General features: G+C 36.7%; 1 non-coding gene across 1 annotated transcript; it reads left to right on the forward strand.

The window, feature by feature from the left end:
• The first annotated feature begins 5,157 nt into the window (after positions 1–5,157).
• LOC115893036 lies at positions 5,158–5,219 on the forward strand. Its single transcript, XR_004052995.1, has one exon. It is a non-coding gene; the product is annotated as a U7 small nuclear RNA (small nuclear RNA).
• The last annotated feature ends 4,266 nt before the right edge of the window (positions 5,220–9,485 follow it).

Consider the following 9,485-nt stretch of genomic DNA (forward strand, 5'->3'; position numbering starts at 1 on the left):
CCACACAATGGTGTCATTACACAAATATTCTCTATGAATATAGATGCATAAACCCTCAACAAACCAAATCTAGCTGCAAATTAAAAGCATTCCATACCATGACCAAATGGATTTATCCCAGCCAAGCATGGGTGGCTCAACATATGAAGATGAATGTAATATACCATATCAATAGAATGAGAGATGAAAAAGAAACATTCTTATTTGAACTGATGCACAAAAAGCATTTGACAAAATCCAATACCCTTTTATAATAACTCAAAAAACTGGAAATAGAAGGGAAATTCCAAAACATGATAAAGAGTATGAATGAAAACCATATAGCTTACATAATACTCAATGGGGAAAGACTAAAAGCCCCCCTGCCCTGCCAAGACCAGGAAAAAGACAGGGATGCCTGCTTTCACTGCTTGTATTCAATATTGTACTAGAAGTTCTAGCTAGATCTGGAAATTATGCAAGAAAAAGAAAAAGATATCCAAGTGGGAATGGGAGAAACAAAACTATTTCTTCTCACAGGTGATTTGATCTTATGTATAAGAAATCCTACAGAATCAAGAAAATCATTAGAAGCTAATATAAATTCAGCAAAGTTGCAAGATACAATATCAACAGAAAAATCAGTTGTATTTCTATGTAATAGAAATTAACAATACAAAAGTGAAATTAAGAAAACAATGTCCTTTACAGTAGCATCAAAAAGATTAAAATTCTTAGGAATAAATTTAACCAAGGGAGGTATAAGACTGAAAACTACAACCATGGTTGCAAGAAATTAAAGATGGCCTAAATGGTGGAAAGGTAATCCATGGTCACGGATTGGAAGATTTGATATGTTAAAATGGCAATACTCCCTGAAGTAGACTACAGATTTAATACAATCCATATCAAAATCCTAATGGCCTTCTTGCAGAAATGGAAAAGCTAACCCTAAAAATCATATGAAAATGGAAGAGACCCAGCATAACCAAAAAAATTTAATGAATAAAGTTGGAGAACTCATACTTCCCACATTCAAAATTTATGACAAACCTACATTATCGAAATCATGTGGTACTAGCATAATGATAGACATATAGACCAACAGAATGTAATTGGATGTCTAGAAATAAATCCACCCATCTATGGTCACCTGAGTTTCATCAGGGGTATAAGACCATTCCATGGGGGAAAGTATAGTTTCTTAAATTGTTCTGGGACAACTGGATAAACACATGCAATATAATGAGGATGGAACCTTACTTCATATCATATACAAAAATTAATGGATTAGAGACCTAAATGTAAGAACTAAAACTCTGAAACTCAGGAAAAAATGCAGGAGTCAATCTTGATGACCTTGGATCTTGCAGTGCATTCTTAAATATGATAGATATAAGCAATGGAAGAAACATTAAATTGGACTGTAGCACAATTCAAAACTTTTGTGCATCAAAGGACACTCCCAAAAAGTGGAAAGACACCCTACAGAATGGGAGAAAATATTTGCAAATATCTTTGAGAGTCTAGTATTCAAAATATCTAAAGAAGTGTTACAACCAAACAATAAAACACAACCCAAATACAAATGGCCAAAGGACTTGAATAAGCATTCCTTCAGAGAAGACCTACAAATGGCCAGTAAGCACATAGAAAGATATTCAGCATGATTAGTCATTAGGGAATGTAAATCAATACCATAATGAAATGCCACTTTATCCCCATTTGGATACCTAGAATCAAAAAAAAAAAAAAACAATAAATGTTGGTGAGGATGTGGAGAAATTGGAACTCTTGGACATTTCTAGGGCAATGTACAAGAATGCAGCCACAGTGGAAAACAGTTTGGTGGTTCCTCAAAAAGTTAAACATAAGAGTTACCATATGACCCAGCAATTCTATTAGGTATATGCTGAAATGAATTTCTATTAGTCTGCTTTTGCATTGCTGTAAAATACCTGATACAGCATAATTTATACATAATAGATGCTTAATTGGCTTGTAGTTCTGCAGGCTTTATGGGAAGCATGGTGCTGACATCTGCTTACTTTCAAGGGAGGCCTCACAGAGCTTATGGGGGAAAGTGAAGAGGAAGCAGGCATGTTATATGGTGAAAGCAAGAGAAGAGAGACAAGGAGAGAGGAGGAGGTGCCTCACACTTTTAAATGACCAGATCTCATGAGAGCTCACTTACTATTTTGAAGACGCATCAAGCAATGAGGGATCAGCCTCTACCACCCAAACACCCACCAGGCCCTACCTCCCACATTGGGGATGATAATTCAACATGAGATTTGGTGGGATCAAATATTCAAACTACATCATTCTACCTGTGGCCCCTCCCAAATCTCATATCTGTCTCACGTTGTAATATACAACCATGCCTTCCCAAGAGTCGCCCAAAGTCTTAATTCATTCCAGCATCAACTCAAAAGTACCAGGTTCAAAGTCTCATCTGAGACAAGGCAAACAAATCCCTTCCACCCATGACCCTGTAACATCAAAGGCAAGTTATTTACTTCCAAGATACAATGAGAGTATAGGCATTGGGTAAATATTCCCATTCCAAAAGGGAGAAATCAGCCAAAAGAAAGGGGCAACAAGCACCATGCAAGTCCCAAACCCAGCAGGGTAGTCATTAAATCTTAAAGCTCTAAAATAATTCTTAAACTCCATGTCCCACTTCTCATACATCTTCTGAAATCTAGATGGAGGGTACCAAGCCTCATTCACTCTTGCACTCTGTGTACCTGTAAGCTTAACACCATGTGGAAACCACCAAGGTTTATGGTGACTTGTGCTCTCCAGAGTGGTGGCATAAGCAGTATCTGGGGCCCTTTGAGCTGAGGCTGGAGCAGGAGGCAGGGATGTAAGGAGCAGTGTCCTGAGGCTGCACAGGACAGTAGGTCCTGGGCCTGGCCCACACACCATTCTTCCGTCCTAGGCCTCTGGGCCCCTGGTGGTAGGGGCTGCAATGAAAATTCTCTGAAATGCCTTTGAGGCCTTTTCCCCATTGTCTTGATAGTAGCACTTGGTTCCCTTTTAGTTATGCCAGTATCTCTAGTAAGTGGTTGCTCCACAGCCTGCTTGAATTCCTCTTCCAAAATCGCTTTTTCTTTCTCTGCCACACAGCCAGGCTGCGAATTTTCAAAACTTTTTCTCTCCATTTTCTGTTTAAATATAATTTCCAATGTTGAGTCATTTCTTTGTTCCCATACGGGAGCATAGGCTGTTAGAAGCAGCCACGTCATTTCTTGAACACTTTGCTGCTTAGAAATTTCTTTGACCAGATACCTTAGGTCATCATTCTCAAGCCCAAACTTCCACAGATCGCTAGGGCAAGAACAGAATGCATCCAAGTTCTTCGCTAAGGCATAACATGTGTGACCTCTGCTCCAGTTCCTTGTAAGTTCCTCATTTCCATCTGAGACCTCTTCAGCCAAGACTTCACTGTCCATATCACTATCAGCATTGTGGTAGCAACCACTTAACCAGTCTCTAAGAAGCTGTAAGCTTTCCCTTATCTTTCTTTTTCTGAGCCCTGCTCACTCTTCTAATCTCTTAACTAGTTCCAAACCTTCCACATTTTCAGGTACTTTTATAGCAATGTCCCACTCCTCAGTACCAACTTTCTGTATTAGTCCATTCTTACATTGATATAAAGAAATATCTGAGACTGGGAAATTTATAAATGAGACATTTAATTGGCTCACAGTTCTGCAGGCTTTACAGGAAGCAAAGTGCTGGCACCTGCTTGGCTTCTAGGGAGGCCTCAGGAAGCTTACAGTCATGGTGGAAAGTAAAGAGGAAGCAGGCAAGTCACATGGCAAAAGCAGGAGCAAGCGAGAGAGTGAGTTGCAGGGGCAGGTGCCACACAGTTTTAAATGACCAGATCTTGTGAGAACTCACTATTGTGAAGGCAGCACCAAACCATGAGGGATCCACTCCCATGACCCAGACAAATCCCACCAGGCCCCACCTCCAGCATTGGGTATTACAATTCAACATGAGATTTGGGCACGGACAAATATCTAAAATATAGCAGAACTGAAAACAGATTGAACAAACACTTGGATGAGAATGTTCACAACAATACTATTCACAATAGTCAACAGGTGGAAACACCACAAATGGCTGTCAACTGATGATGAATAAACAAAATGTGGTATATATCCATACAGTGGAGTATTATTCAGCTACAAAAGGGAGTATATATTCATGCTACAATGTGGGTGAACCTCAAAAACATTCTAAGTGAAAGAACGAGACACACAAGGTCATATATTTTAGGATTTCATTTATATGAAATGCCCAGAATAGGCAAATCCACAGGGAAAGAAAGCAGATTAGTGGTTGCCAGGGGATGAGGGAAAGGAAGAATGGGGAGTGACTGCTTAAAAGTTATGTTGTGATGAAATGTTTTGGAACTAGATAGAGGTGAGGTGGTAGTTACATAACATTGTGAATGTACTAAATACCACAGAATTACACTACTTTAAATGCCTTATTTTATTAATCTGAATTTCATCTAGTTATTAAAACTTATTAAAACCCATCCTTTATATCAAGGCCTAGAAGGCCCCACATGATCTGACTTCTGTCTCTCTCTACCCTTATTTTTCATTCCTTTCCCCCTTGTTAAGTATGCCTCAAGCATTACTTGAACAATCTTACTTTTTTCTAAATCTTTGGTTTTGAGATTCCATTTTCCTGGGAACTCTTGCTGTTTTTCACATGTTCATTTAAGTGGTAATTATTTAGAGAGCACTTCCCTCACCATCCAATTAATGTTACTATTTCTGTCTATCATATAGCAGTTTTTGGTATCTGAAATTTCTTTATTTCTGCCTTCCCTCCACAAACTCCACTCCTGTAAATTCTGTGGGGGTAGGAAACTTGTATGTCTTATTCATCACAATTTTCAGAACTTAAAAGAGTGTCTGGAAAAGTAGGCTTACAACAAGGTGAATGAACAAACTAATGAGTATGGCAGTTTTAAGTAGGAATTTACTAAGTTCGAAGAGAACTAATGTGTCTGCTAAAATTTTTAAGTCCTTTATGGTGTCAGCATTTTCATTGTAATTGATAAAGTATTAACCAGCCATTTGAACATCTATTATATGATATGCACTGAGCTCAGGTCTAGATACAGAAATGAGTAATAAATGAACCCTTCCATGGTGTTACAGCTCTTTTAGAATATGTCTAGTAGGTTTTTCAGTTTTCACCAGAACACCCAACTCAAAACAGAGATGAACTCCCTACTTAAAAATGAGGATATATGTGCTTTTGAAGTCATGCAGAATCATACAGATTTCCATTTCACTGGACCCTTAGAGGAATCATATAGGCAAATCAAATATACATAGACTTCATTGTTAAGACAATGTATTTGTAATGGTTAGCTTTAGTTTTTCTATTTAAAATAAATAAAGGTGCATGAAGATATTCTGAATTGACATCTACAGGAGAACAACATTTTAGGAATACAGATGTGTTGAGTGAGATCAATATGTTGTACCATCTTGAACTTTACATAATATACTTTTAGCTTATACTGTGAATAGCAACAATTTTAAATAAAAGGAACTTGGAGGAGTGGAAGTCACATTAATGAAACACTTGGCTTTAATAATGATGAGGCTTTATTTACCTAGTTTGATGTACATTTTGTACAAGTCAAATACAAAGACAATTGGGTTTATAATGAGTGTTGAAATTTGGAATAGATTTGAAGTTAAAAGGGTTTAATCTTATTTAAAAACAATTTAGCTATTTGACTTCTATGTAATTCATTTCTAAAATTTCTCTTATATGTTTATTTAAATTTTTTAAGTTCAGAGCAAGAGCTAGCAAAGTTTGTCCTAAAGGGCTATACAGAAAATGTTGTAGGTTTTGTGGGCCAGAAGGCAAATTTCAGAGTATCATGTTGGTGCTTATTATAATCATTTCAGTTGTAACCATTTAAATATATAAAAACCATTCTTAGCTTACTGGCCACTAAAAGGATAGTGGTGGGGGGCGGGCGGGCAGGGCTGGCTAGATTTGGTCTGTGGGCTGTAGTTTGCAGACTTCAAGTTCAGAAGGGAAATCTTATAGATCAGAACTCTGTTCTTATAAAATTTTTCCTTAGTTTATCTTACTATTTCACAGAAATAGTGATTTAAATCAATTTTGCATAGCAGAGGCTAATGAGTATATTAATATAGCTAAAATTATTAATTTTTCTATTTCAAACATATTAAAAATAAATGATCATTGTAGCTAATGACTTAAATTTCTTACCTGGATTGTAATCTAACACCCTGGTGTAGGTTTACTGCGTATCCTCAACCAAATAGAGCTGTAAGGTTTGGTAACTGTCCCAGAAGTACATATGGAAAAGGACATGGAAGAGAAGAAATTTTACATTAGTATAGCTAGGCAGAAACCTAAATACTAAACTGTAGCTACAGCCATTACATAGTAATCTCATTGCCAGCAAATCATAGTATCATGGATGGCCAACCCCAACTTAAGAGGCCAGCAGATCCTTTAAATTAATAATAGATGGAGTGGTTTTCATATAGCATTTAATCCAACATGAAATTTGTAGTCTACAGTGACAAATTCTGCCAACTCTGAGCTCAGTGCTTAGTGTGGAGCTTCACAGTTGCTGGGATTCTTTAACCATTCTGTTATCACCTATTAACAGTTAAACCAGATACAGTTAGTGTATAAGTTTCTTATCTAATTAAAACTTAAAGTATGGAAGAATCATATATGCTATGAATAAACAAGTAGAATTTTGAGCAAAATACCAGCAAATAGTATCAACAAACAAATCTAACTTGGAATGTAAATACTGAAGCAAGATGATAGGTGGTTCTGGAGATTGTGCTTTCTGCCACATCAGGTGTCACCATTATAATTAAGAAGTAGGCTGTCTGGAAAGCAGAGAATGGACTGGTGGTGTAGACCAGTCTTTTAGGGAACACACCTGAATTGTAGTAATATATTCAGTATATGTATTTTTGAGAAGGGATAATAAACTGCATTTAGAAAGGAATAATACACATATATAACATGTTTGCAACTTGAAACATTAAATTATTGCCATATATACTATATATCCAGATTTCTTTCCTCTCATTGCTTATTAAGAAAACTGAATTTTGGCCGGGCGCGGTGGCTCAAGCCTGTAATCCCAGCACTTTGGGAGGCCGAGACGGGCGGATCACGAGGTCAGGAGATCGAGACCATCCTGGCTAACACGGTGAAACCCCGTCTCTACTAAAAAAAAAAAAAAAAATACAAAAAATTAGCCGGGCGAGATGGCGGGCGCCTGTAGTCCCAGCTACTCGGGAGGCTGAGGCAGGAGAATGGCATGAACCCGGGAGGCGGAGCTTGTAGTGAGCTGAGATCCGGCCACTGCACTCCAGCCTGGGCGACAGAGCGAGACTCCGTCTCAAAAAAAAAAAAAAAAAAAAAAAAAGAAAACTGAATTTTTAGAATTTTCCCATTTATATCTTTAAGATTTACAGTTGAGATTAAAAACTTTGAAAAGGTTTTTTAAATTTTTATTACTTTAAAAATACTCCTCTATTTTCATAGAACTGTGGAACTGCTAACCAGTACTTTCTGTTGTTCATTCTAACAAACATTTTTTGAATATGAACTAGTAGTATGTTCCTAGTATCATCACTGTAAATAAATTTGCAGATAAATAAGCAAAAGGGATTTATAGAAATCTGTTTGAAAATATTTTTCATATATTCAGTTTCATATGTTCATTTGCTTACAAATATCTTCTGAGATGTTTTCATATGAAAAATGGAGAAAAGGTCTCTGGAAAAAACTAGACAAATGGGTATTGGAAGCAGATAGTAATGGCAGTTTTAATAGTACAGCTAGGATTTTGCATTTCGGAGCTTGAGTTTGTTGAAGTACTAGATACATAGCTAAAAACTTTGACTTTACTTCCAATGTATAATAAAATGTAGGCCTGTAATTACCATATCTTTCCACAAGGTGGATATCTTGATGTGTTAGGTTCTTCCCCCCCTCCCCCGCCCCCACCACCATTTCAATTGTCAGAAAATTACTTAGGTGATATGATTTCAAAGTCTCTTTATTTTTATATTTTTTGAGACAGGGTCTTGCTCTGTTGTCCCGGTTGGGGTGCAGTGGGGGCCAAGGTGGTTTCTAAACAGTAGCACCTTTTCCTTTTCTTTGTTTCTTAGTAAGTATATTAATACTTCTATGTGAGGGAAATTGAAATCTTAGTTTTACATAATTTGGGCTCCCATTAATATTTTAAATTGAATATTAAATACAGAGAGCTTCTAATATGTTGCTTAAAATAGAAAAAAGGTAAAGTTTTTGGTAATTGGTTGGCTACAAATAATGGGTTATGAACAACATAAAATAATGTGTATGTGTGTGTGTGTATATATATATATTATATATACATCTTAAATCCTTTAAATTTAACTGACTTCTAATTAGAAAGGATTTAGATACATTTCACAAATGAAGAAATTGAGGCTCAGAGAAGTCAACGGATTCACAGAAGGTTACAGAGCAACTAAGAGGTAGAGCTAGAATTTTTCTACCGTAACAATTTATTTAAAAAAAAAAAACTATAATTCAATGAAGAGTGTGTTTTGTTAGTCTCTAGGACTGATCATAAGTCACTTTGGACAAAGTGCTAACATAAAGACTCAGTAGTTTCTGTGGGCATCTGACCCAGTAGCAGTCTTAAGTAGAAAAGGAAAGATAGTGGAAGTCAATGAGGTAGCATGTGTGGCAAGAAGTCATAGAGGACACTCAGTTGTTCCAGCTGCTATCTATCTGATAACCCTATCATCAGTAGCTAACATTTATTGGATTCCCAGAATGTCCTCAGCACTGTGCCAGCACTTTAGTTACTTTCTCTTATTTAGATACTACAGCAATGTTGTGTGCGAGAGATACGACCATCCTATAGAGAAAATAAGTAACTTGCTGACTAGCACAGAGCTTGGATTTGTGCACAAGTTCTGCAAGCTCTGAAAGTCATGCTCCAAGTTACTGTGCTTCCTGCCTCACCAGTATACCAGGAGGGAAGGCTCATCTCTGTAAGGACACTTATTTGAAAGCCAATTAAAAATATTTTTCAGGGAACATTTTATTGTTTGTTTCCCCCTTTGTGCTGGGGTAAATTTCCTTTCTTTATAATCTCTCCTTCATCTAAAACTTTGTCTAACAACGTTTGCAGAGGTGAGCTTAAAAATATTCTTAAAGAGGATACTTTTCATTTTGATAGTTTTTCAACAAATTATTGCTTATTTCTTGATTAAATGCACTCATTTTGATTTTCTAAGGCACAAACCACATATATAAACAATTTACCAAACACATAAAAAGCTGGAATTCTCATTCATATGTTTGGATTCTGATGGCTCAAAAGTAAGAACTGACTTGTTTCACAGATCCCTGTTCTAAAGTACCACTCATCCCAACCCCAAGAAAATGTAAAGCCTGGG

Source organism: Rhinopithecus roxellana, chromosome 13, assembly GCF_007565055.1.
Source record: "Rhinopithecus roxellana isolate Shanxi Qingling chromosome 13, ASM756505v1, whole genome shotgun sequence".
Taxonomy (NCBI): Eukaryota; Metazoa; Chordata; class Mammalia; order Primates; family Cercopithecidae; genus Rhinopithecus; species Rhinopithecus roxellana.